General features: G+C 36.8%; 1 long non-coding RNA gene across 1 annotated transcript in view; it reads left to right on the forward strand.

Moving 5' to 3' along the window:
* The window catches only part of LOC136170535 (uncharacterized), a 201,310-nt gene extending 190,987 nt beyond the window's left edge, over nt 1-10,323 (forward strand). The window contains exon 3 of the long non-coding RNA XR_010663647.1: nt 10,277-10,323. This is a non-coding gene — a long non-coding RNA (uncharacterized lncRNA). The remainder of the gene's footprint in view (nt 1-10,276) is intronic.
* The last annotated feature ends 17,165 nt before the right edge of the window (nt 10,324-27,488 follow it).

Here is a 27,488-nt window from a genome sequence, read left to right on the forward strand (position 1 = left end):
GTCCATTCTTGTGCTAGTTTCCAAGGAAATGGAAACAGCATACTTTCTGCCCTCTATGTGTTTCACTTTATCAGACCTTGTGAGGACCCACCCACTCTGCATGCTCTGAGGTGCAGAGGTGTGAACACTGAACATATCTTACTTTTGTGAGAAAGTCACTTATCCAAATTTGTCCAGAAATGGAGAATCGTTCACAAAGAGATTTTATTGTTTAACTCAGGAACCATTGAGAATGATCCAGGGATTCATGTGGGTTCCGTAATAACCTCTGATTTTCCTCTCTCAACATCCAAAAAAAAAAAGAAATCCATCTGAGGCAAGGGCATGGGTGCTACTGAAATACCATCTTTAGCATAGAATGGTCTCTACTTTAAAAATCTCTTAAGTTTTAGTAGGCAATTCATTGACATTTTTCCTCCTTCACACAGATGAATGACAAGTTTTTGACCAGAGTATTTGTTTTCAGCTACACCAATGAGAAACATTTTAAACAGTGTATGCCAAACTTCAACAACTCTCATTTTAAGAATATATTTCCTGAGATTAAACAAAAATACCCTGTTACCCCCTCCACACACACAAAAACAACCCAACACTAACTCGAAGAATTAGTTTTCTGATAGGCCTCCTGCTGGAGTAGCCTGCAGAAAATGCGATGCCCAATGTTACCCAAAGGACTCAGCTCACACAGCATGAAAAGTCTTAGAACCACTTTCCCTTTGTAGATTCACAGAGCAAGAAAACTAGAGCACCAGCTAAGCATATTAGGGAGAAGGAATACACTTTCACTGACTGTCACATTTTGGGCTGGAAGCTGTGGCATGGCAAGGAGAGATGAGAGACATGTCATCTGAAACGCATAGTCAATAAAAGGCAGATAAGAAATTCTTAGCTTAATGGAAAAATTCTTCCTAATATTAGATCAAATTCCAGAGGGAGAAGCCTATTGCATGAGATTTTGTGCCATATCTTTGCTTAGAAAATTACTTGCCTCAGTACTAAAGCCATAGATATGCATTCCTTCCTCATGTCCTTCCCATCAGGCTCTGCATTATGCCTGGCTTCAGCCATAAAGTGTGTTAGTCACTTGGTTGTGTTTGATTCTTTACAACCCCATGGACTGTAGCCTGCCAGGCTCCTCTGTCCATGGAATTTTCCAGGAAGGAATACCGGAGTGGGTAACCATTCCCTTCTCCAGGGGATCTTCCTGACCCAGGGATCAAACCCGGGTCTCCTGAATTACAGGCAGATTCTTTACTATCTGAGCCACTAGAGAAGTCCAACTTCAGCCCTAGGCTCCCTACTTTTGCTGGGCTCTGAGAGCTTCAACTTACTTTACTGTGCTCCTACCTCTGCAAGTGCTTCTTTAGTACATCATCCTCATTTGAACCCTGAGCAACTGAGTTTCTAACTTCAGAAACTAGAGGAGTGCTAAGTGTAGCAAATGAGATAGAGAATATCTGAGGCAAATCCAAGTTAAAGATGAAATAGAGTTTCTCTTTTGACATGTTGAATTACAGGGACATTTTAATGTAGTTATTCAGCAGCACTTTGTTGATAAGATTCTTAAAGTCAGGAAAGAAATACATTAGAGAATTATCATCACATAGAAGGTGAATGAAACAAATCAGTTTATGAAATTATCTAAGAAAATGTTAGAGGAAAAGCAATGACTGAGAGGCAGGAATATTTATTTATTTATACAATTTATGTTAATTTATTTATCTATCAGCTGTGCTGGATCTTTGTTGCCACGCTCTTCATTAAAGCACACAGGCTTAGTTTTATCAAGGCATGTGTGATCTCGGTTCCTGGATCAGAGCTCAAACCCACATCCCTTGGATTGGAAGGTAGATTCTTTACCACTGGAACACCAGGGAAGTCAAGGCCACAGTGTTTAAATGACAGGTAGATCAGGAATAAAAATTCCTTAGAGCATCAAGAACTATAGTTAGTATTTAGCAAAGAAGGAGTGACCTGAAGAGGCAGCTTTAGAAGAGAGATGGAGTAGGGCTCATTACATAGTCATCTATAATGCTTAGAATTCATAGGGCTCTTTGTGGCCTCAGTGATTATAGGATCAGTGGAGGAGTAGGAGTGGTAAGTAGATTGATGTATTGGGAGGTGTGAATTAGAGGTGGAGTCATGGAATCACTGAATGGACACAATGCTATGTGGAATTCAATTTTTAATCTTTTTTTACATACACTATATAAACTAGGGTTTTCAAGACTCTACTTGCTCCTTTTAATGTTGGATTTACTCTAGTGTATTTGACTGTCATCCGACAACCTGGAAAAAGTTTTATAAATAAGGAATAAATACTTATTGAAAACCTACTGGGCACCGGACACTAAAGACAGAAGCTTTACCTGAATCATCTAATTCAAATCTCATAACATGAAAGGCTGATTGTTTTTACTCCCATTTTGTGATCAGGAAATAATCATTAAGTGGATAAGTTAGGATAGGAACTCAAATCTAACTTCAAAATCCCTTCACTTTCCATCACATCATACAAAGATCTTGACGGTGAGGCTCATAAATTACTCTCACTTTGCAGATGAAGGATGGGGTATGTGGTCTAATGCACAGTGGCAGAGCTAGGGTTCTGGCTTGGGACTGAACTTCTAACTCATGACTCTTTCTGCTCCACCACATGGACTGTTTACAGAAAGCAAGATAGTATGTGCTAAGTATCATGAGGTATATAAACACGTTTATGACATGATCTCTTTAAAAAAAATGTTATGGCCTAAGTGAGATAATATATTGGGACACAGAAAACAGGAGGATTCTAATTTAGCAAAAGTGTGTGCAACTTAATAAAGGAGCTTATATGCACGTGTTCCTGGGAAAATGAGCTCATTTTATGTAAAAGGAGGTGGCCTCTAACTAGAACTGATTGAAGATATAAAAATGAACTTATAAAACAATGAAACTATTCTTCAAATCCTATCAACTTCAAATCCTATCCTATCAACTCTGCAAGTAATATCAATAGCAAGCAAAATTCTGAGCTATATTAAGTTCTTAGTCATGAGAAAACACAGACTTTTTAAAACTAATGGAGGTATTAGATGGCATTTTCATAAGAACTTAATGTAGAAAATAGCAGTACCCTCTGCACCCTAAACTAGGTCCCTAGGGAATGGAGAGTATTCTCGTACATACATAATGACCTACAGTCACAAAAGTAGTCTTTAGTCTAATGAGAGGTCAGTCTCTTCTTCCCATCTGGTCAAAGTCTGATTAATGTGCTTTATGATCAAATGTCATGTCAAAGCATAATTTTCAGGAGGTAAAAGTGCATATCTCATAAAGAATACTCTGATGCCAAAACTTAATTCAACTAATTGATGAGGGAAATGCTAATTGCAAAACTGGATCATTGGGCATTTTTAGGAACTGGATGTTTATCAGCATTAAAAAAATTAGAACAAAATTGATAAGTTAGATTAAAAACTCATGAATGTCCTACTGGGCACAACATTAGTTACATTCTGTCCTGAGCAGCAATTGACAAATTGACCAACTCCACAGTGTCTGAGTTCCAGTTGAATAGTAAATAACAAGTCTAGGCAGGAAGCCCCACTCTGATTTTCAAGATTTGGATGCTTTTCTCAAAATCAAATTCTAAAACTACCAAACAATCTAGTTACTACTTTTGAGTATCCTTACAATGCTGAGTCCAATAAAATTAAGTTATATTAACGTGGCAAGCATGACTCTAAAATGACAGAAATAATGTGCCATATGTTTTAAATAAGTACTCACTTTTGATTTTAAAATCATTTTATATTTCCTTTAGTCTTTAGACTCATACTAATTCATACATATATTTTAAAATTTGCTTCAAGTAATATTGTTTACTTAAAGTGAAATATTTTTCCAGTGGAAAATTATTCTGACTTTTAAACATATAAAATTAAAGGTAATAATGGTAAAGCCATTCTTCCATTCTTGTTTCTGAAACTAAATATCTTTAACTGACGCATGTATGCTACTTATTAAGGATATTATGATAAATTTTTGAATATTTATGTATCTATCCTTGATGCATGGTTGAATATTTTTACACATATGTATGTATGAAAGTGAAAGTGTTAGTTGCTCAGTTGCGTTCAACTCTTTGTGACCTCATGGACTGTAGCCCATCAGGCTCCTCTGTCTGTGGAATTTTCCAGGTAAGCATACTGGAGTGGGTAGCCATTAACCATTTCCTTCTCCAGGGGATCTTCCCAGCCCAGGGATAGAATCCATGTCTTCTGCATTATAGGCAGATTTTCGTTTTAACCATCTGAGCCACCAGGGAAGCCCCGATGTATGTATAGATGTAGAGATGAGATATAACTTTAAAAAGAAAAAAAAAACCATTTTATTTATATTTATATAAATATTTATTATTATTATATATTAAATATATATTAAATATTATATATTATATGAAATATTTATAAAATATTTCAAGTTCAGGGCATCCCTGGTGGCTTAGTGGTAAAGGATCCACCTGTCAATGCAAGGGACATAGGTTTGATCCCTGGTCCAGGAAGATCCCACGTGCCTTGGAGCAACTAAGCCCATATGCTGCAACTACTGAAGCCCATGTGCCCTAGAGCCCGTGCTCTGCAACAAAAGAAGCCACCCCAATGAAAAGCCCATGCAACAGAACTACAGAGTAGCCCCAGCTTGCTGCAACTGAGAGCAGCAATGAAAACCCAGTACAGCCTAAAATAAATAAATAAATCTTGAAAAAAAAAAAAAAAACCAAAAACCAGAAACAGACAGACACACACACACAAAATGTCATGTTCAAAAGAAAACTGAGATAAATAAAAAACTTAAAATTATTGAAGGGATAAAAGGATTGGGGTATTTCTTGAAAGAACTATGAACTGTTCTGACCTGGGCTTATATAGCTTAAGTTTACTTAGCTGCAACCTGTGAGGTAAAGAGAAAAGTAAGCAACAGCAACAAATCGTTTCTTGATATGTGCTTTAGGGTGAGCTGCTCCTGTAAAATTTATCTTGAGATTATCAAAAAGCTAAAAGAAGCATTCATGCTACATCTATTAGTAGAAGAGAAAATAAAGAATTTTAAAATTAGAAAGAAGACAGGAAAAGTTTATATACATGTGTTGTTTACCACTGAGCCTCAGCTGATGAAGATCCAAACACAATTGCTACGAAGTTTGCTCTCAAGGCCTTTACATCTGCTAGTAGTATCTACTTCTGTTGTTCATTCGCTCAGTCCTGTCTGACCCCATAGACTGTAGCATGCCAGGCTTCCCTGTCCTTCACTGTCTCCTGGACTTTGCTCAAACTTACGTCCATTGAGTCGATAATGCATGAACAGATAATTTTTGTATATTTCATGCATTCCCAATGTACATAGCAACACTATTTATAGTAGCTGAGACACGGAACCAGCTCAAGTTCCCAACAACAAATGATGGATTAAAAGTTATGACATATGTATATTACTCAGCCATAAAAAATCATGAGATACTGCCATTTGCAGCATCATGGATGAGGCCATACAGTATTATGCTTAGTAAAATAAGTCAGACAGAGAAAAACAAATACTGTATATTATCACATATATGTGGAATCCAAAAAGTAATACAAATGAATATATATGCAAAACAGACTCACATACATAGGAAAAAGAAAAAAAACCTGTGGTTACTAAAAGAGAGAGGGAAGCCGGGAGGGACAAATTAGGGGTATGGGTTTAACAGATACAGATTACTATATATAAAATAGATAAGTAACAGATTTACTGTATAGTACAGAGTATTAGATCTATTATATTGTATTAGCCTATAAAGGAGTATAATCTGCAAAAATACTGAATCACTATGCTATCCAATTGACACTAATACAATACTGTAAATCAATGATGCTTCAATTAAAAAAAGCAAATTTCAGTACTAAAATAACTGTTGAGAACCCCACTTGTGAGCTTCTGCCCTCATCAATGTTTACTTGCATTGCTATTCCAAACTTACATTCAATATTTCCATACAGTTGGTGTCAACTGCCTGGATCAAGCTGAAACATACCTCCCCTGGTGGGAGAACACAGTCTTCCTGCCTGCACAGAGCAGCTGAGCCCCCAGCTGCACCATGGGGGTCTGGGGCTGGGCAGCCAAGCACTAGGGTGCATGAGCTCTGCTCTTTATACAAGGGTCCACACCACCCTAGCTTTTCTTAGCTGAAATTTTGAGCTTATTTATTCTGCCAAGTATCTTCATTTTAGCAATTACTTTTTGATGATCATTAAACAACTTGTTCTCCACAGAATAAAATATCTGTGAGATGGTTTTTAATGTTACTACACTGCTGTGTGTTGAATTTCAGATTTAAACCAAGCTCTACACTATACAGTGAACGGACTAAGGCTAACCACTCTCCAGACATCTCCAAAGAATGCAAAGGAGATGAACACCTTCACTGGTTCTGCCGTTCATGTTAACAGTATAAATACACTATCATGTATGAAACATATCGTGGGAACCTGCTATAGAGGAAATCTGCTACAAAGCACGAGGAGCTTATCTTGGTGCTCTGTGATGACTTTCAGACGGTTGGGATGAGGGGGAGGTGGGAGGGAGGTCCAAGAGAAGGAATATGTGTGTACATGTACCTGATTCCCTTTGTTGTACAGCAAAAACGAAAACAATATTTTAAAGCAATTATACTCCAATTTAAAATAAAATTAGATTGTGCTGAAAAATATAAAAAATAAATAAATCATGATGATCTACAAAGTGACTGATAACTGAATACATTGTTTCTCTGTACATTGGCTTCTTTAGGGTTAGAGATTCAATAGAGTAGCCACTGAACACGTGTGCCTATTTAAGTTTGAATTAATTAAAAGTAAATAAAGCTAAAAATTCAGTTCCTCAGTCATAGTAACAACAATTTCAAGGGGTGAATAGCCACAAGTGGTCAGAATGGGCAAGGTAGACATAGAACAGTTCATCATCCTTCGATGTCCTCTTGGACAGTGCTGTTCAGAGCTGGATGGGAAGTAAGAAGACTCACTGGGTTAAAGAATTGTGTGACTGAGAAAAACTTTAAATATATGTTTACTTATAGACCTATTCTGTTAATAACATTTCCTCAATTAAAACTTGACTTTTCTTTCTCATTTGAGTCCCTTAGAAAATCTCACAGATAGAGGCACTGCTTTCTGAATCTGCTCCTGGTAGTATATTTTCAGCAAAAACCTGTTTGTCAAGTTTTGTTGAAATGTATATGCATCTGATCTACAAACCTAAAATAAAAATTCAACAACAAAACAGGAAACACCAGTGAAGGCTTTATTAGGGCATTTTAGATTATCTTTGCTCTAGAGGAGACATGACCAGTGTCAGGGTTCATCCTACCTGGTTTGTCTTTGAGGGTCAACAGATGTCTTGTATATGTCATCCAGGTACAATGTCAGACATGAGCCATCACTGTGGAGATGACAGCTGGGAGTCCTTAAGTAATCGCTGTGGTTGGATTAAATGCATCTTATAGATCCAAAATTTGAATTTCAGCATAAAGACAATACATGGAGAATTATGCCAGCTGTTTAGAAAATTCCTACTAGTTTGTAGACAATCTTCTTTATTTGACATAATACATTGAAATTTTGTCTAAAGAAAGTTGGTCACTAGTTATTTGAATGTTCAGTTGCAGTAGTAAGTGAAGGAAAGCATGCTGATTTCAGCTCTTGCAGAACAGTGATTTTAGTGAATATTAGACGTGATAGAATTTCTTCGCTAATGCCCCAGAGTCACTGTTTTGAAAGCAGAGTCTCATTGCAGTTTGAGTGTTTGCTTAACAATTTAAAGTTTGCAAGCTTATTTCTCATATGCATTATGTTGGAGAAATCTTCATAAGTTTTGAAAGACAATACACCAGGCCCCAAGGGGGGGAAAAAATATATATATATATAGGCGAAGACTGAAGATGCAAGAATAAATGTGTTGGCTTCAATATCAAGGGTAGGCCATAACAAGGCCACCAAAAATTACTCCCTTATGTTTTTAGCTTTTACATTTTTGATTGTATAACTCATACAAAAGGTTCCTACCTTTTGTCTGATCACTATGTCATTAGGCTATGATGAAAATTCCCAGAAACATGCTGACTCACAGAAGAAATTCATGTTTCCTTTCAGGAGCTTTTGGGGTCCTGTAAGGGCTTCCCAGGTGGTGCTAGTGGCAAAGAACCCACCTGCCAATGCAGGAGACATAAGAGAAGCAGGTTCAATTACTGGGTCAAGAAGGTCCTCTGGAGGAGAGCAACTCACTCCAGTATTTCTGCCTGGAGAATCCCATGAACAGAGGAACATGGTGGGCTGCAGTCAATGGGGTCGTAAAGGGTCAGCATGACTGTAACAACTTAACACACACGCAGACTTGTTAGGGAGTCCACCGGGCCCAGGATGAGAAGTCCTGAAATAAACCTAAAGACTCAACACACCATTTTTTAAGGTCACACACTTCCCCCACATTTAGTAAACTTAATATCCACATGATGGCGGCAAAGTCACAAAGTACCTTTCCACTGTGTTGTGTTCAACATTTCCAAAGTAAGACATCTTCCAATGTCACGCTGAGAAATATAGAACCAAAGCCAACTGGCAGATTGGTTACTGAATATTGAATCATAAAACATTGTAAAGAGTAAAACAAAAATCAGAACAATTAAACTTTACCTCCATGAGTACTTAGCTTTATTCTTAAATTTGTTACTGTATTTCTTTGATGCATAAAAATTTGAGTTATTTTTGACTGTCAACTTTTAAATTTTAGTAATTAACATAATGAATTGATACATTTTATGTTATATTGACGATTAAATATTTTTATATATTTGGCCATGTTAGTCATTATGTGATAAGTGGCAGGATAAAGTGTATAAACATTCTTCTCTTTTCTCTTTTGAGAATGCCAAGTTTGCATGACAGTCCTTGACATTTTTGCTTAAGTTTGCTTTGTACTTAGAGTATTTAGGTTTTTGAAGCTGCTTTAGTACTTAGGTTTTGTTGAATATCAGAACGAGCTCTGTTAGAATTTTTAGTATGTTTAACTGTGGTGTGATTCCTTTTAGTTGTGCTTTTTTTCTATCTATATTTTGAATCAGTTCACAAAGAGCTTAAGCTAATAAATTATGATGCTTTTAAAAGTTTATTTTTCAGAATACCAGTCTCTTAAAATGCTCCAGGAAGAGTAGGTTCCATAGTCTACAGAAAAGGAGAAACTTTTGCACACCGTTTCTGTCTTTTCATGATTCATTGTACATCTTCTTATACTAAAGGCTTGAGGAGTCCCAGAGAAACAAATATGCTTAACTTTATTACAGAGGGTTCCAAATTCTTTGGATAATAGAATATCTCATAATAGCAAAATAACCATTGTAATATTCGGCAGAAATACTTTTCCTTGGAACCCTGAGCATGGATTTATAAATTTCTCTTTTTTTTTTGCCCTATTTTTTGTGATTCAGATTGTTTATATGTGTGGGTTTTTTAAAATGACATTGAAATACACACCATGAAAACAGAATTACAATTTCTTTGTGCTAGTAATAAGTAGTGTGATTTTAAATGCTATCTAATCCCTGTAATTCTCAATTTATCTAATTGACAAACATGACTTTTGTTTCCTCTCTTTTTTAACTGAATATAGTTGATTTACAATATTGTGTTAGTTCCAGGTGTATAGCAAAGTGATTCAGTTATATATAAGTATTTTTTCAGATTTTTTCCATTATAGTTTATTAAAAGATATTAAATATAGTTTCCTATGCTATACAGTAGGACCTTGCTGTTTATCAGTCTCTGATATTTTGTTATTCCATAATGTATATCTTAGCCTGCTTTCCAAAGACAGGGCCTTTTCAAATTTTCCTGTATCCCAGGACACTGCACTAAGGCAGGATACAGCATTTATTATACAGAAATGAAAAACTCCTAAAATAATGTGCAAGAGAAAAATCAGATTCAGAATTTTTTCTATTGCTTATAAAATGAAAAGAACCTATATCATCATGGCTTTCAACAAAATAAATGGGTTGGTTTATCTCTTATGCAATAAGCAGTACAATTATACGATACAATTCCATTAGCTTTTCCCTCCTGTTGCCACTATGAGTGCTGCATCCGTGCATGCACTCAGTCATGTCCACTCTTTGTGACCCCATGGATTATAGCCCTTTAGGTTTCCTCAGTTCATGGACAAGAATACTGGAGCAGGTTGCCATTTTCTTCTCCAGGGGATCTTCCTGACCTAGGGATCCAACTTGCCTCTCTTGCATCTCCTGCATTGACAGGTGGGTTCTTTACCAGCTGAGCGACCAGGAAACTGCTGCAGCTCCAGCCATAATGCCCACCCTTCAAACAAGAAGGAAGAAGTTACACAAGCAGGTGGGTGCTTAGAGGAAGAAAGCAATAATTTCCCAATTATTCTTAGCAGGCTTTGGCTAACATCTCTAGCACCCAGAAAAGCATCTGGCACAGAATAAGGTTCAAAAATACAGTTGACCCTTGAACAACACAGGTTTCAATAGCATAGGTCGGCTTATAGGTAGATTTTTTGTTTTTTTTGATAAAAATAGTGTCAGCATTTTTGTTTTACAAATCTTTAAGTCGGAGGGGCAGAGATTGTGTTTTATTAGAGATTCCAGTGTTAGAATAAAAAAATCTAAAGGATGAGCCCTGATTCTATCCAAACTGTTTCAGTTTCCTGACCTTGGCTGAGCCATTTATCAGTTCCTTTGCTTTCAAGGCAGAGATGGCAGTACATAGATTTTTACTTTGCTGGGGTTGGCTCCCTTAACCTTCACGTTGTTCAAGTGTTAACTGTATTTATTGAATGAAAAATGTCTCAGAGACCAGCCATCTCTTATATGACTGTAGATTTTCCTGGGTTGAGGAATGTAGATTTCTGAACCTTCCCCTGTGCTTAATCTAAGTCCATTGATGAGCAAAATCCTGGGCTTGTTGATTAAGAAGATGGGAGCATGGTAGGTAAATAGTATCTGCCATAGGCTGTGGCTCTTTCTGAGGGATGTAGTAAGATAGTTTTTTTTTTCCCCAAACAAACAGAAAAATCTATAGTGGGAAAGGGCCAAGTTCCCTGACTTAGGCTCTGCATTTGGGTCTTCAAAAGTCTTTATCCTCAGGGCAACATCATCAGTGCCCCTCAGTAAGTGCCAAACCTCCTTTCTCACCTTAAAAATCATAAACAACTGTGAGTGATACTAATACAATTTCAGACTTCCTAAGGCAACAATGATAAAAACTTCAGTGAGTAAATTTTTTCCAAATTTATAGTAAGAGCTGTGAATGGAAAATGTCAAACAGACCAATCTGCATAAGAAAACATTACAGTTTCATAATAACAAATGGCAACAGCCATCTACATGATGATTGGAAATAGTGCAGTCATTACACAGACAAAATTCCTCAAAGGTCAAGAAGAGGTGTTACTCATCTTTGTGATTTCAGAAGTTGACCTGTTACCTGGAGAACAATAAACTTCTAATATATTTTGAATTGATTGATTAATTAATAAATTGAATAAGTACTTAATGTCAGCTACCAACTCGGCATTAGTGACTTTTGTATGATATCCCAGACCATGTAACTTAGCAATGGGTGTCTTTATTAATTTTGCAAACAAATAGCATACAAAGATCACTAAAGATTACACTGTTAGAGCAGCAAAAGGATGTAGTAGAAAGGGTGCAGAATTTAGAACTGAATGACTGTGTGTGTTGATATAGTTATGTTCAAACCCAAGAGAGACACGTCTTGATGAAGGGTTTCAAGATGGAATGGTACATCAAAATATGCAAAATAAACACCACAATGGTAATTATCTCATGGTTTGCTGGATACATATTAGTACAAAGAATAATTTAAGGAAAAACACAGTCAACACTCAGTTCAGGCTAATGGAGGTGAGGCATCCTTAAAACGAAATGACCTATTGGAGAGGAGTTCAGAAAGGAAAGGGGTCATGGCCAAGTCATTAATGACCTGAAGCTCAAATTACCTCCAGTTTTAGAAAGTAATACATTTCCTTATAAATAAGTTAATTTTATTTGGATTTTCTGTCCTATTTCTAATTTAAATTGAAAAAATTCTAACACTTTCAGTGTAAACTTATTAATACTGTTAATCTTATGGTACAGACTTCAACTTCATATAATTTAATTAATATTTCTCTGATAAATCAGTGAGGCTAGATGTCTTCTCATTTGTTAATCATTTTCATTCATCTGTGGTGAATTTTTGTTTTATTTTGTGACAATTTTACTATTTGAAAATCTGCCAATTTTATATATTTGTTTTGATGTGCATATGTTCATTTATAAATATATATTCTGGCTCGTAGTACTTTTCTATTTTTTTCAGCTTTATTGCCATATGATTTTATTTATTGACATGTAATACAATTGTAAGATATTTAAAGTGCATAAAGTGATGATTTGGTTTAAGTATACATTGTGAAAGGATTCCTCTCAGTGAGTCAGTTAAGATGCATCATCTCACATATTTACCTTTTAGCTTTTCTTATAAGAGCTTTTGAGTTCTGTTCTCTTAGAAAATATCAATTATACCACAGTATTATCAGCTATAGTCACCATGTTGTACATTAGATCATAAAACCTTATTCATTTTATATATGAAAGTTTATATACTTAAAGCAATCTCTCCCAATCTTTCCCACCCCAGCCCCTGGTAATCACCATCATACTTTCTGTTTCTATAAGTTCAGCTATTTTAGATTCCACATATAAGTGAGATCATACAGTATTTGTCTTTCCATCTCAGACTTACTTAATTAGCATAATTCCATCCAGGTTTATCCATGTTGTCTCAAATGGTAAGATTTCCTTCTTTTTAAAAGCTGGAAAATGTGCTACTCTATCCTAAAGGAGAGCAGTCCTGGGTGTTCATTGGAAGGATTGATGCTGAAGCTGAAACTCCAGGACTTTGGCCACCTCATGCGAAGAGTTGACTCATTGGAAAAGACCTTGATCCTGGGAGGGATTGGGGGCAGGAGGAGAAGGGGATGACAGAGGATGAGATGGTTGGATGGCATCACCGACTGGATGGACATTAGTCTGAGTAAACTCCAGGAGTTTGTGATGGACAGGGAGGCCTGGCATGCTGCGATTCATGGGATCGCAAAGAGTCAGACGTGGCTGAGCGACTGAACTGAACTGATGTATGTATATATATATGTATGATATCTTTATTATCTATTCATCTGACAATAGATACTTAGGTTAGGTTATTTCTGTAGCTTGGCTGTTATGAATAATGCCACAATAAACATGGAAATATAGATATCTCTAGGAGATAATGATCTTTTACCTATGGATATACACTTAGAAGTGGGATTGCTTGATCATATGATAGCTTTATTTTTAATTTTATAAGGAACTTTCATACTGCTTTCCTTAATGGCTGTACCAGTTGAAGTTCCCAACAGTATATACATGATCTCCCTTTACTTCACATACCTGCCAGTACTTGTTATTTTTTGCCTTTTTGATAATTGCCATTCTAACAAATCCAGCAGTTGGTGATGGACAGGGAGGCCTGGCATGCTGAGGTTCATGGGGGTGCAAAGAGTCAGACAAGACTGAGCGACTGAACTGAACTGAACTGAAATTCTAACAAATGTAAGGTGACAAGTCTTTGTGATTTTCATTTGTATTTCCTTAATGATCAGTGATGCTGAGCATCTTTTCATGTACCTGTTGACCATTTTTGTATCTTCTTTGGAAAAATATCTATTCAGGTCTTTTGTCTATTTTTTAAAATTTTATTTATTTTTTAATTGAAGGATAATTGCTTTATATATATTTATATATTTATTATATATTTATATATTTATATAAATATTTATATATTTATATATTTATTATATTATATAATAAATATATATGTTATATATAACATATACATTTATTATAGATTTATTATTTATATTATAACACAATATATGTTATTTATTATATAACATATATATATATATATATATGTTTACTTCTGGGATCTCTCTTCAGTTCTTTTGATCTATGTTGCTTGCTTCTTTGTGTGTGTGCCAATATTATGCTATTTTGATTACTACAGCTTTGGCACAGTTTGAAATTAAAAAAATATGATGGTTCCAGCTTTGTTCTTCATTCTCAAGATTGCTTTGGCTATTCAGGGTGCTTTGTGGCTCCACACAAATTTTAGGATCTTTTTTCTATTTCTGTTAAAAAATGTCTTTTGAATTTTGATCAGTATTTCATTAAATCTGTAGAACTTCCTGGGTAGTATGGACATTTTAACAATATCAGTTCTTCTAATCAATTAGTATGGAATACATTCCCATTTCTTTTTATCTTCTTCAGGTTCTTTCATCAATATCTTATAGCTTTCAGTGTATAGACCCTCCACTTCCTTGATTGTTTTATTTTCCCTTTATGATTTTTTGTTAATATATAGAAACTCAACCTTTCAATAAGCTTAAAATGTTATTTGCTAGGTCTACAAGTCTGTAGCTTAGTTTTAAACTATTTATAGTATAATCTGTTGTGCTATTTTACTGTGATGGAGTCATATTTTTTCAGTTTTTTAAAATACTTTTATGGTCTCATTTAAGAAGCTCTATCCTTAATTGAAATTACAAAGAAATTCTCCTATATTTTCTTCTAAGTATTTAAAAGCTTTTTCTTTTTAAATTCAATCTTTCATAGCACATCTTGAACTTATTTTGGAGTATGGTGTCATTGATGTAATTTCATTGCTTTATTATGGAAAACCAATTGTCCCAATATGATTTAATAAATGAATTCCTCTTTTTGCATAACTTATAATGCCTTTGGTATTGCATGCCAAGGACCCATTCAGTATTTCATAAATTGATTCATATGCTATTAATATATTTGTTTGCCCCTATACTCTTCTTTGTATTGTCTTAATTAATGTGGCTTATATAATTAACAAATTTAATGTAGGTTATAAATAAGACATGCAAAGTCAAATCAAGTTACTTGGTTCTTTTCCTAAATTTTCATTTTTTTGTCAAGATTAATCCTTTTAAAATAAAAATATGCATTTAAAAAATAAAGGTTAAATTTATGTTTTTAAAATTTTAACCATTTAATAGTGTATGACTCAGTGCTTTTTATTATATTCACAATGTGCTACCATCCCCTATATTTAATTTCAGATAATTTTCATCACCTCCAAAATAAACCTTGTACCCATTAATAACTCACTCCCCACTTCCGTTTCTCTCAGTCCATGGCAGCAACTAATATGTTTTCTGTCTGTTTGGATTTGCCTGGACATTTCACGTGAAATGATTCAAATGGAGTCACACAATATATGCTGTTTTGTGGCTGAGCTTTTTAATTTAGCATAAAAATTTCAAGATTGCTCATAATGTAGCATGTATCAGTAGCAAGTATTAATCCTGAATATTCATTGGAAGGATGCTGAATGCTGGATGCAGATGTTGGAGCTGAAGCTTATAATACTTTGACCACCAGATGAGAAGAGTCAACTCATTGGAAAAGACTCTGATGCTGCGAAAGATTGAAGGCATGAGAAGAAGGGGACAACAGAGGATGAGATGTTTGGATGGCATCCCAACTCAACGGGCATGAGTTTGAGCAAGCTTTGGGAGATAATGAAGGACAGGGAAGCCTGGAGTGCTGCAGTCCAAGGAGTCACAAAGAGTCGGACACGACTTAGCAACTGAACAATAGCATTTATCAGTACTTCATTCTTTTTTATGACCAAACAAGATTTTGTTGAATAGCTGTATCACATTTTATTTATGCACTTATTAGTTAATAGTCTTTTGGTCCTTTTCACTATTTGATTATTATGAATAATGCTGCTATGAACATTTATGTGAAAGCTTTCATTTGATCATATATTTTCATTCTTTTGAGTGTATTGGGTAGTACAATCAGTAGATCACTTGATAATTCTACATTTAATTTTTTTGCGGAACCACCAAACAGCTATCCTTAGTGACTACGACATTTTGAATTTCGATCAGCAATGTGTAGGGGCTCTAATTTTTCCAAATTCTTATAAACATTTGTTGCTTTTCATTTTTTTATAGCTATATTTAGTGAGGGTTATGTGGTATCTGATAGTAATTGTTATTTGTATTTCTCTCATAACTATTTATGATAAGCACCATTCTGTGTCCTTAGTGGACATTTGTATATATTCTTTGGGAAAAAAGCTTACTCAAATCCTTTTTCACTTTTAAATCGGACTGTTTGTCTTTTTGTTGTTGAGTTGTAGTGGTTCTTTATGTATTCTGAATACTGGACGGTTATCACATAAAAGATCTGTGAAAATTTTTACTTCTTCTGAATTGCCAAAATGAGTTGTCTTTTCACTTTCTTGATGTACAAAGTTTTACATTTTGATTCAGTTTCTCTATTTTTTTTTTTTCTTTTCTTGCTTGTGTGTTTTTGGGGTCATATTTAAAAAACCATTGCCTAATTCAAAGCAACAAATATCTACATCTATAGTTGTGAATCTATTTTTCTTTTATTTCTCCAGATTGTTTTGTCTGTTTGGTGTCCTTTTCAATTCCATATGTATTTTAGGATCATTTGATGCATTTCTTTATAAAAAGTGACTAGAATTTTGATAGTAGATAAATCTGGAGACTATTGCTTTTTTAACAATATTAAGCCTTTTGGTAGTCTTCCCTGGTGACTCAGAAGGTAAAGCATCTGCCTACAAGTCTTTCAAAGAATGGACATGGATATCCATTTAATTAGGTCCTACCTAATTTATTTCAACAATGCTTGGTGGCTTTTAATAAACTAAGTTTTCATCTCTTTTGAAAAATTCAGTCATAAGTATTTTATCCTTTTTGATGCTATTGTAAAGGGGTTTTTTCATATTTTCATTTCGACTCATTCCCTGTTGACTGCACTTGTGCTTTGCAACTATTTTGAACTCACTGTACATTCTAATAGTTTGTGTGTGTGTAGCATATAGTTTGATCTTTCTTTGTGTTATTGTTGTGACTCTCAGCAGTGTTCTTTGAGTTAATGTCTAGCATCCTTTTATTTCATCTTGAAGTTCTTTCTTTAGCATTTCTTGTTGTGTGGTTCTGCTAGTGATGAACTCCATTATACTTTGTTATTCTGGGAATGTCTTAATTTCTTCTTCTTTTTAAAGGGTTTTTTTCAGCTGTAGAAAACTTACTTGAATTTTTTTTTTTTTTTTTTTTTTTTAAACACTGAGTGTCTTTCTACTGCCTTTTGCCTTCATGGTTTCTGTTGAGATATAGCTGTTAATCTTATTGAGGATCCATTGTATGTAATGAGTTACTTTGTTGGGTTATTGTCAGTTTGATGTGTCTTGGTGTGTATTTTTTTCAATCTTTCTGTCTCTACTTCTCCCCCCTCTTATTTCGGGACTTCCATTATACACATGTTGGAATGCTTGGTGGTGTCCTATGTATCTCTCAGGATTTTCATTCCGCGCCCCCCGCCCCCGTTCCTCAAAACTACATTATCTGAGTTGATCTATCTTTAAATGTTCTGATTCTTTCTTCTGTCTTCTCTTATTTGGTATTGAACTCCTCTAGCGAATTTTTTGGCTTTCCAGGTAGCTGAGCTTTCCAGGTGTCCAGTGGGTAAAGAATCCACCTCCTATGAGGAAGACACAGGCAGACGTGATTTCTTTTGGTTGGGAAGATTCCCTGAAAGAGGACATGGTAACCCACTCTAGTATCGTTGCCTGGAGAATCCCACGAACAGAGTAGCCTGGTGGGCTACAGTTCATAGGATCACAAAGAGTTGGACATGACAGAAGCGCGCCGGCTGCGACGGACCGCGCAGAAGCGCGCCGGCTGCGACGGACCGCGCAGAAGCGCGCCGGCTGCGACGGACCGCGCAGAAGCGCGGCCGTGAGGAGCTACCCCTCGCCCAAAGTCAGGTGTAGCAACCAAGAGCGCCAGGCTGCGACAGCGCAGGAGCGGTGGCCGAGAGGAGCTTCCCCACGCTTGAGGTCAGGGGCGGCGGCCGAGAAGAGCTACCACACGCCCGAGGTCAGGGGCGGCGGCCCGAAGGAACTACCCCACCCTGGAGGTCAGGGGTCCTGCCCGAGAGGAGCTACCCCACCGCCAAGGAGTGGCTGCGTGGGCGCAGGAGGGCCGAGAGGAGCTAATCCACGTTCAAGGTCAGGAGGGGCGGCCGTGAGAAGATATCCCTCGTCCAAGGTAAGGAGCAGCGGTTGCGCTTTGCTGGAGCAGCCATGAACAGAAAACCCCACGTCCAGGGTAGAGAAACCCACATAAAACGGTAGGTGTTGCGAGAGGGCATCTGAGGGTAGACACACTAAAACCATAATCACAGAAAACTAGCCAACTTGATCACAGGACCACAGTCTTGCCTAACTCAATGAAACTAAGCCATGCCATGTGGGGCCACCCAAGATGGTTGGGTCATGGTGGAGCGGTCTGACAGAATGTGGTCCACGGGAGAAGGGAATGGCAAACCACTTCAGTATTCTTGCCTTGAGAACCCCATGAACAGTATGAGAAGGCAAAATGATAGGATACTGAAAGAGGAACTCCACAGGTCAGTAGGTGCCCAATACGCTACTGGAGATCAGTGGAGAAATAACACCAGAAAGAATGAAGGGATGGAGCCAAAGCAAAATTAATACCCAGTTGTGGATGGGACTGGTGATAGAAGCAAGGTCCAATGCTGTAAAGAGCAATATTGCATAGGAATGTGGAATGTTAGGTTCATGAAGTGGTCAAACAGGAGATGGCAAGAGTGAATGTCAACATTCTAGGAATCAGCAAACTAAAATGGACTGGAATGGGTGAGTTTAACTCAGATGACCATTATTTCTACTACTGTGGGCAGGAATCCCTTAGAAGAAATGGAGTAGCCATCATAGTCAACAAAAGAGTCCGAAATGCAGTACTTGGATGCAATCTCAAAAACGACAGAATGATCTCTGTTCATTTCCAAAGCAAGCCATTCAATATCACAGTAATCCAAGCCTATGCCCCAACCAGTAACACTGAAGAAGCCGAAGTTGAGCAATTCTATGAAGACCTACAAGACCGTTTAGAACTAACACCATGTCCTTTTCATTATAGGGGACTGGAATGCAAAAATAGGAAGTCAAGAAACACCTGGAGTAACAGGCAAATTTGGCCTTGGAGTATGGAATGAAGCAGGGCAATGGCTAATAGAGTTTTGCCAAGAGAATGCACTGGTCATAGCAAACACCCTCTTCCAACAACACAAGAGAAGACTCTACACATGGACATCACCAGATGGTCAACACCGAAATCGGATTGATTATACTCTCTGCAGTCAAAGATGGAGAAACTCTGTACAGTCAGCAAAAACAAGACCTGAGGCTGACTGTGGCTCAGATCATGAACTCCTTACTGCCAAATTCATACTTAAACTGAAGAGAGTAGGGATAACCACTAGACCATTCAGGTATGACCTAAATCAAATCTCTTATGACTATACAGTGAAAGTGAGAAATAGGTTTAAGTGACTAGGTCTGATAGACAGAGAGCCTGATGAACTATGGTCAGAAGTTCATGACATTGTACAGGAGACAGGGATCAAGACTATTCCCATGGAAAAGAAATGCAAAAAGGCAAAATGGTTGTCTGAGGAGACCTTACAAATAGCTGTGAAAAGAAGAGAAGCAAAAAGCAAAGGAGAAAAGGAAAGATATTCCCATTTGAATGCAGAGTTCCAAAGAATAGCCAGGAGAGATAAGAGCCTTCCTCAGCGATCAATGCAAAAAAATAGAGGAAAACAACAGAATGGGAAAGACTAGAGATCTCTTCAAGAAAAGTAGAGATATCAAGGGAACATTTCATGCAAAAATGGGCTCAATAAAGGACAGAAATGGTATGGACCTAACGGAAGCAGAAGATATTAAGAAGAGGTGGCAAGAACACACAGAGGAACTGTACTTAAAAGATCTTCATGACCCGGATGATCACAATGGTGTGATCACTCACCTAGAGCCAGACATCCTGGAATGTGAAGTCAAGTGGTCCTTAGAAAGCATCACTACCAACAAAGCTAGTGGATGTGATGGAATTCCAGTTGAGCTATTTCAAATCCTGAAACATGACGCTGTGAAAGTGCTGCATTCAATATGCCAGCAAATTTGGAAAACTCAGCAGTGGCCACAGGACTGGAAAAGGTCCGTTTTCATTCCAGTCCTTAAGAAAGGCAATCCCAAAGAATGTTCAAACTAGTGCACAATTGCACTCATCTCACACGCTAGTAAAGTAATGCTCAAAATTCTCCAAGCCAGGCTTCAGCAACACATGAACCGAGAACTTTCAGATGTTCAAGCTGGTTTTAGAAAAGACAGAGGAACCAGAGATCAAATTGCAAATATCTGCTGGGTCATCGAAAAAACAAGAGAGTTCCAGAAATACATCTATTTCTGCTTTATTGACTATGCCAAAGCCTTCGACTGTGTGGATCACAATAAACTGTGGAAAATTCTGAAAGAGATGGGAATACCAGACCACCTGACCTGGCTCTTGAGAAACCTGTATGCAGGTCAGGAAACAACAGTTAGAACTGGACGTGAAACAATAGACTGGTTCCAAATAGGAAAAGGAGTACGTCAAGGCTGTATATTGTCACCCTGCTTATTTAACTTATATGCAGAGTACATCATGAGAAACGCTGGGCTGGTAGAAGCACAAGCTGGAATTAAGAGTTCTAGGAGAAATATCAATAACCTCAGATATGCAGATGATACCACCCTTACGGCAGAAAGTGAAGAGGAACTAAAAAGCCTCTTGATGAAAGTGAAAGAGGAGAGTGAAAAATTTGGCTTAAAGTTCAACATTCAGAAAACTAAGATCATGGCATCTGGTCCCATCACCTCATGGGAAATAGATGGGGAGACAGTGGAAACAGTGTCAGACTTTATTTTTGGGGGCTCCAGAATCACTGCAGATGGTGACTGCAGCCATGAAATTAAAAGACACTTCCTCCTTGGAAGGAAAGTTATGACCAACCTAAACAGCATATTAAAAAGCAGAGACATTACTTTGCCAACAAAGGTCTGTCTGGTCAAGGCTATGGTTTTTTTCAGTGGTCATGTACGGTTGTGAGAGTTGGACTGTGAAGAAAGCTGAGCGCTGAAAAGTTGATGCTTTTGAACTGTGGTGTTGGAGAAGACTCTTGAGAATCCCTTGAACTGCGAGGAGATCCAACCAGTCCATCCTGAAGGAGATAAGTCCTGGGTATACATTGGAAGGACTGATGCTGAAGCTGAAACTCCATACTTTGGCCACCTCATGGGAAGAGTCAACTCATTGGAGAAGACCCTGATGCTGGGAGGGATTGGGGGCAAGAGGAGAAGGGGGCGACAGAGGATGAGATGGCTGGATGGCATCACCTACTCGATGGGCATGAGTTTGAGTAGACTCAAGAAGTTTGTGATGGACAGGGAGGGCTGGTGTGCTGCTACTCATGGGGTCACAAAGAGTCAGACACGACTGAGCGACTGAAGTGATCTGAAAGCGACTGAACGTGCACACAAGTGAATTTTTTGTTTCAGTTTTTTCTGATTCTACATAGTATTTTGTCCCTTTTTTGCAGTATTTTCATATGTATATATAACCCATACATATATGTAAAATTATGATTTGTATCTCTACATAGTTTCTCTATTGGTGAGACATTAGTCTTTAGCATAGTTCTTCAGATATAGTTTCCTTTTAAGTTATTTAAACATACTTGCTATAGCTATTTTAGATTCTTCGTCTTATTAGTCCACTGTTAGGGACAGTTTTTATTAATTGCCTTTTTCCTCTGTATGTTTCTATTTCTTTACTTGTTTCACAATATTTTGTTGAAAACTGGACGTTTTAAATGTTATAGCAACTCTGGAAATCCAGTCTCCCTTATCTTTTTCAGTGGTTTAATGCTGTATCTTGCTGTAGTTACTATTTTCTGTTTTTTAATAAAGACTTCCTCAACTAATTTTGGATATTCTGCTATATCCTTTGTTGTGTGTGTGTGTGTGTGTGACCAGTGAAATTGTAGTTTCATTAATTTAGTGGTTATCTTGAATGCCTAGATCCAAACTGAAAAAACAAACAAAGAAACAAAAACCAAATCTTTGCCATTCATTGCAGAGAAACTGTGCATATTAGGGCATGTCTTCAGCATTCAGTCAAAGAGATTACAGTTATGACTTTACTTCTTGCTTTCACAGCCTCAAGGTCAGCAGGAGTGACAGGTCAGAGCATTCTCAGGTCTTTACTAAGCATGTGCCCAGCCCTGAGAATGTTCATGATCTTCTAGATTTCCAGAAATATGTCAGAGCTTTTCAAAGCCCTTATTTCCCAAAGCGTTTTATTTCTCAGACTTTTCTCCCAAAATTTTAGTTAATTTATTCTTTGTCTCAACTTTATTCATTGTCTTAGGCATCAGTGACTAAAACATTTGCCTGTAAGTGTTTTTTGACAAATATTGATTAGGTAACAGCTTTAGGACTAGGTGGGTTCTGTGTTAGGTAAGATAAAAGCAAGCCTTTGGGGCTGATTTTCAAGGGAGTCATCAGACAGTTCAAAACACATAATTCTTTGTGATTGGAGTCAGCTACTATCAGTGGGTGCTGATCTGGGAATGCAGGTCATTGTTTTTGAGGCTGCTAGTAAACTCAGGGGCAGGGAATAGGACTAGGGTGAATCAACCCACCATAAACCTCAGAGTTCTTATAGAGATTTAGCAATTTTTCTTTAGTAGATAGTCCCCTGGTTGAGATGGTGATCAAGATGAAAACACAATCTTTTAGTGACAAAATCTCAGAATCCCTTGTCTTTTTCTGTATTTTACTTATTAGAAGCAAGTCGCTACATTCATCTCACAGAAAAGGAATATGATGACACAAAAGTGTTATATTCCAGGAAGAATGTTGGGAGCCCATTTTGGAGTCTGCTTCCTATACTAAAATAGATCTTTTTTATTAAGCCCCATATTTATTAAATATTTTTTTTCTATATTTACATTTTTCTCTCTGTCCTTCAGATTAGATAGTTTCTACTACTAACAGTATTTTCTGATTGTGTTTCAATCAGAAATAATTGTGTTTCTGTTGTACCCTTATGCTGTTAAGTCTGTCTTTTAAGTTCTTTGTTTCAGATGTTTTATTTTTTCTTTCCTAAAATAATCATTTGATTATTTTTATAGACTGCAATTTTAAATTCAAATTTTCCATTTTCCACTAATTTTGCCTTTCATTTTCTCTATTTTTTTAGACACATTAAGGATAACTATTTTGAAATCTTTGCCAGCTAACTACAAAATCTGGGTAGCCTATTAGTATCATCTGTTTTTTCCTCAGCTATAGGTTATGTGTTTCTGTATTTCAAAGTAAATCATTATTTTTAAAATGGCATTTATTATGCATTTGAAAAATTTAAAATCTATAGACAATATATTCTTCTAAAGAAGGCATACCTTTCTCTTCATTGGGCAGGTGGAGAATGGTCATTTGTTTCAACTGGGGATTATATAAGTGAAAATGGGGTTGCATTCCTGATGATGCTTCATCACCATTGGCCTGCCAGGGCTTTCAACACAGTGTGCATTCCATGGGGCCACTACCCCATCCCATCTAATCATAACCTTGTCTTGCCTGACTGCCAGAAATCTCTTCTAACTTGTGTCTGCCTTTAAGAGTGCTCCCATTTAGATTTTTAGGTTTTTATCCTCGGTAGCCCAGTGTTTTATATTCTAAATGAGGAGAGGGAATTATTAAAAAAATAATGAAAAAGAGTGAATTAAGCAGATGGAGTGGCTGCAATGATAAATATGGCAGTTACTGAGTGGCTATAGCCATATGGATGCTTTGCTTTTTTTTTTTTTTTTAAATTTAGAGAGTTCTTTTATTTTGGAATTGTATGGGTCACTTTTTTTTCTTCACAAGACATCATTCACCAATTCAAGCAACAATCCAAAAGTCAGATCTGAATAGCTGAGTACTGATATTATACCTTGGGTTTAACCATTATAAAACAAGTTTCATTGAAAACAGAAAGCTTGTCAGTGGGTAGATACTTTACCTTCACTAGATTTACCTTTATTTAGCTTTTTAAAAAAAATTTTTCCCTTTGTAAATTTTTATCCTCTAAGGTATAATATGTATTCAGAGAATTCACATAAATATCAGCTAGCCAAATATTCACAAACATAACACATTTGTGTAATTATTAACAGTGCTCATAAAGAAGCAGGATACCCCTAAGTCTTCCAGTCACTGTCTTCCTTCCAGTCACTGGTATCTTGTATCCTAACTGCATAGATTAGTGTGGTCTTAACTTGTCCATAAATGAAATGATGCAATATGTGCTCTTGTGGCTGCTTTCTTTCATTTAACTTTTTGTTTGTGACAGTCACCCCATATGGATGCTTTTGAAACATGAATTAAATGATGTCAACCCTTACTCAACACTCTTTAATGGCTTGGGAGAAAATTCAAAATGCTGATCATGTTCTGTAGGACTCTATATGATGAGACCCTAGGTTCATACCACAAATCCCTTTTTCCTACTTTTCCTCTCACTCATTAAGCTCCAGCCCTGTTGGCCTCAAACAGGCCCCATGCCTACAAGCTCTGCATTTGCTCCTGCTCTTCCTGGAACAATGTTTTCTTGAGAGTCACCCAGGCTTCTGCTCAAACATCACTTCACAGGGCCCTACCCCAGAACTCTCTGAGTTTATATTCTTGCTTACTTTTCTTTCTTCTTCTATACATATGCTATCATATTATTAACATGTTTATTGATGGTTTGTGTGTTGGACTTTAGTGTAACCTCCATCAGACTGGCGGGTCTCCCTTAACATCATCTCTCCAGGCTTAGAGTGAAGCCTGGTACATAATAGGCAAACAATATATAAATTTTATTTTTCAAAGACTATTTGTTGACTGAAATGAAAAGTCCAGATTGCTAATACAAAATCACAGCTGCCTTATAAGCTTGTAAGACCCCCAATCCTATCTGAGGAAACTGAGGAAGATTTTCAAAAGGAGGTAAAAATTGGGCTGTCCAAAGCTGATTCCTGATGGGAAAGGAGGGATGGAGTATTCCAGGCAAAGGCAACAAGTTGCAAAAAGATGCAAATACAGGGCTGAGCCCAGGATTTGTCACATGATTCCTACAAAGCCTGTTAAAATACCTAGAACAAAGGGATTTATGTGAATTACTTGCAGACTAAAAATAAAATTTTAAATCAAGGCAAACTATTAAAAGGATAATCTCTTCTAAGTTTATCTTCTAGCAGATCCAGGACCTTTCAAAATCTCTCTTAGCATTTTTATTTCCAGTCTTCAAGAGGGAAATTTTTTGTTTTGCTTTTTTTTTTTTTTTTAAATAATTTGTGGGTAATTATAATTTACAAGGACATTGAGCCACCAGTGGACATTTACTAAAAGTCACATGAATTAAAAAAGCCTGAAAAAATTGGGAATTCACATAAATTCAAATTGCCTGCATGTTTTTGAGGTTAAAACAGTTCCTCTATATGTCCAAAGAATCCACCAAAGGGGACAAAAGTCCAGCATTTGAGGACTTTATTGGTGGGGGATGATGAGGGAGAAGACTGGGGCACACTGGCTTCATTCAGATTACACTGAGCATCAGGAATGAGTCCTATGAAAGAGCTGCATGTGAAGATCATCTTTATATACAGTATTTAAAGGAATTTTTCAATAATTCAAGCCCTAATATTGGTTGTAGCTAAAACTTATGAATATTAACAATATCCTATGAGATCCAAGTGAAAGGTACCTGTCCTTTTCTCATGAAAACACTTACCAGGATTACTGGACCACACAACACTTGTGCTATTGCACATCCAGGTTACAGCATGTTGCAATGACTCAAAATAAATTTATTTAATGGTGTTTATTCCTAGAACTTGCCAAGAAAGACCAGTTTAGAACTGTTTGCTTTCTAATTCTTATGAGAGACCTGGTTGAGGAGGTTGATATTTGAGAAAGATAAGGGCAGGGGCAGGCCAGTCATCTATTCTTTCTTGTGTTGTGGGGCATATTTTTTATAAATTTTGAATTTCATTAGCTTAGCCTCCCTCATTCTCCTGACATAAATAGCACACTTGCATCATTTTTGTAAATGTTTTATTATATTTGTAACTTGAGGGTTTTTTGAAAGTTAATAGAGAGAACAGTTACATCTCTGCATTTTTGCACAATTGCCATCAGAGACACTGGACACAGCCTGCCTCGTGTGGTGGCGTAAGGTCTTAAATGTAAATTCAACTTGGGATTTATTATAACCATGGTGGAAAGAGGTTGGTTTTAAGCTCATGAATCTATATTTGAGTCTTTGTTCTAGCATTTGGAAGGTGTAAAATTTTAAGCAACTGTCATTTGTCTCCCTTAGTTTCAGTTTCTTTTCTTTTTTTTTTTAATCTGTAAAATGGCAGTGCTGTGATATCTAACTGACAGGGTGTTGTCAGCATTACTGAGAGCTTATATCTAGGTTTTGCAAGCTTCATTGCTTTTTATCACTACATGACTCTTACAATACCTTATTGGAGTGTCTTTGATCATTGCTCAGGGCTTTACCTGCTAAATTTTATTAAAGAAGTTCGGTAGCCTTTGCTTCTTAATTACTGAGAATTGAATTAAATAATCATTGTGAAAATTGTTGATAATAATAATTAGCAATAACTGTTATCAAATTAATTATATGAATATACATTTTTGTGTATGTTACCTCTTCTGTGTTATCTTTTAATTTCCATCTAGTAGACATGTACAGTCTCTAATCTTTTTAAATGTGGTAAGAGAATACATTATGTATGACAAATCATTTTTATTAGGAAATTTGGGTTTTGAATGTTATATATCCAGCAAATAAAATGCATTAATAGTAACCACTAGCATCCATCCACTTGCCCATCCTGGAAATGAGAGTTCTGAGGTGAATAGGCCTGCTGTGCTGCTGCTAAGTCGCTTCAGTTGTGTCCGACTCTGTGCGACCCCATGGACTGTAGCCCTCCAGGCTCCTCTGTCCATGGGATTTTCCAGGCAAGAGTACTGGAGTGGGGTGTCATTGTAGGCCTATTCTGGCTTTAAATAACATGGTTATCAGATTGGATTGGTTTACAAGTAGAGACAATAGAACTTTAAGGAAATTTTAAAATTACTGAGTGCAACATAATGGTTTTACAGAAGGGAAACTGAGACCAGTAAAGTGAGAGGATGTGCAGTCAGGTAGCACCATGTCCCAGAGCCTTGCTGTTGTCCATGCTTCTGTCTACATGTGGTCTTCCCTCACTCCATTTAACACACATCCCAGGTATCTATGGCAGCATAGTCAACAGCTCCAACCCTTAGTGGTGCAGAACAACAACCTTTTGTTAGACTCCCAGGCTCAGTACATCAGGA

This window comes from Muntiacus reevesi, chromosome 6, assembly GCF_963930625.1.
Source record: "Muntiacus reevesi chromosome 6, mMunRee1.1, whole genome shotgun sequence".
NCBI lineage: Eukaryota > Metazoa > Chordata > Mammalia > Artiodactyla > Cervidae > Muntiacus > Muntiacus reevesi.